The sequence below is a fragment of the Arachis hypogaea genome, chromosome 9 (genome assembly GCF_003086295.3).
Source record: "Arachis hypogaea cultivar Tifrunner chromosome 9, arahy.Tifrunner.gnm2.J5K5, whole genome shotgun sequence".
In the NCBI taxonomy this organism is placed as follows: domain Eukaryota; kingdom Viridiplantae; phylum Streptophyta; class Magnoliopsida; order Fabales; family Fabaceae; genus Arachis; species Arachis hypogaea.
Window position 1 is genome coordinate 67,344,010 of NC_092044.1, and position 2,277 is coordinate 67,346,286.

Consider the following 2,277-nt stretch of genomic DNA (forward strand, 5'->3'; position numbering starts at 1 on the left):
TTCATTTCCATATAATTTTCGAAAAAATCCAAAAAAATTACAAAGTCATAAAAACCAAAAATAATTTTATGTCTCTTGTTTGAGTCTAGTGTCTCATTTTAAGTTTGGTGTCAATTGCATGTTTCTGTTCTTCTTGCATTTTTCGAATTCATTCATGTGTCTTCATTGATCTTCAAGTTGTTCTTGATGATTTACTTGCTCTGATCTTTAAATTCCCTTGTTTTGTGTGTTTTGTTGTTTCTCATATGCATTCTCAATTTGTTAGTGTCAGTAGTATACAAAATTCTAGGTTTGGTGTCTTGCATGCATTGTTTATTTGATTTTAGTTGCATTTTGATTATTCCTCATCATTAAAAACCCAAAAAATTTTTTCAAAAGTGTGTCTTTTCTAGTCAATAATACAGAGAATTGAAGATTCAGAACATTCAGCAGAAGAACTACACAGAAAAAGCTGGGCGTTCAAAACACCCAGTGAAGAAGGAAAACTGGCGTTTAAACGCCAGCCAGGATACCTGGCTGGGCGTTTAACGCCCAAAAGGGTAGCATTTTGGGCGTTAAACGCCAGAATGGATACCATTCTGGGCGTTTAATGCCAGGATGGCACAAGAGGGAAGATTTTGTTTTTAATGCAAAATTTTTTTCAAGTTTTCATAATTTTTCGAAATCAAATCTTTTTCAAATCATATTTTTTCAATCATATATTTTCAAACTCAATTTCTTTCCTTTTTCAAAAATACTTGCTAACAATTAATGATTTGATTCAACATTTCAAGTATGTTGCCTTTTCTGTTGAGAAAGGTTTAATGTCTGAATCATATCTTTTCAATTTCTTATTAGCCAAGTCATTAATTTTAAAAATCAAATCTTTTTAAATTATTTTTCAATCATATCTTTTCAATCATATCTTTTTAAAACCATAACTTTTCAATCATATCTTCTCAGTCACATCTTTTTCAAAATAGTTTTCAAATTATATCTTTTTGATTTCTAATTTCAAAATCTTTTTCAAAAACACTTTATTTCTTTCCCAACTTTAATTTTCGAAAATCATCAATCAAATTTTCAAATTTTTTAATTATTTTAAAATCTTTTACTTTAATTTCAAAAAAAATTCTTCCCCTCTTCTTCCTCTACCTCCTCCTTCTATTCTTCTTTTCCTCTGACATCTCAAGGAATCTCTATACTGTGACATAGAGGATTCTATATTTTCTTGTTCTCTTCTCTTTTATATGAGCAGGAGCAAAGACAAAAGCATTCTTGTTGAGGCTGACCCTAAACCTGAAAGGACCTTGAAGCGAAAGCTAAAAGAAGCTAAAGCACTACTCTCTATAGAGGACCTAACAGAAATCTTCAAACAAGAAGAAGACATGGCAGCCGAAAACAACAACAATGCCAACAATGCAAGAAAGGTGCTTAGTGACTTTACTGCACCTACTCCCAACTTCTATGGGAGAAGCATCTCTATCCCTGCCATTGGAGCAAACAACTTTAAGCTTAAGCCTCAATTAGTTTCTCAAATGCAATAGAATTGCGAGTTTCATGGACTTCCATTGGAAGATCCTCATTAGTTTTTAGCTGAATTCTTGCAAATCTGTGACACTGTCGAGACCAATGGAGTTGACCCTGAGGTCTACAGACTTATGCTATTCCATTTTGCTGTAAGAGACAGAGCTAGGATATGGTTGGACTCACAACCCAAAGAAAGCCTGAACTCTTGGGAAAAGCTAGTCAATGCCTTCTTGGCAAAGTTCTTTCCACCTCAAAAATTGAGTAAGCTTAGAGTGAAAGTCCAAACCTTCAGACAGAAGGAAGGTGAATCCCTCTATGAAGCTTGGGAAAGATACAAACAATTGATCAGAAAGTGTCCTTCTGACATGCTTTCTGAATGGAGCATCATAGGTATCTTCTATGATGGTCTGTTTGAACTGTCCAAGATGTCATTGGACAGCTCTGCTGGAGGATCTCTTCATCTGAAGAAGATGCCTGCAGAAGCTCAAGAACTCATTGAAATGGTTGCAAATAACCAATTCATGTACACTTCTGAAAGGAATCCTATGAACAATGGGACGAATCAAAAGAAAGGAGTTCTTGAAATTGATACTCTGAATGTCATATTGGCTCAGAACAAAATATTGACTCAGCAAGTCAATATGATTTCTCAAAGGCTGTCTGGAATCCAAGCTGCACCAGGCAGTACTAAGGACGCTTTATCAGAAGAAGAAGCTTATGATCCTGAGAACCCATCAATGAAAGAGGTGAATTACATGGGAAAACCCT

The 2,277-nt window shown here is 34.6% G+C and overlaps 1 non-coding gene across 1 annotated transcript; it reads right to left on the reverse strand.

Annotated features, from left to right (window-relative positions):
• Nucleotides 1-1,772: 1,772 nt before the first annotated feature.
• Nucleotides 1,773-1,880, reverse strand: LOC112713472 (small nucleolar RNA R71). Its single transcript, XR_003158444.1, has one exon. It is a non-coding gene; the product is annotated as a small nucleolar RNA R71 (small nucleolar RNA).
• Nucleotides 1,881-2,277: the final 397 nt, after the last annotated feature.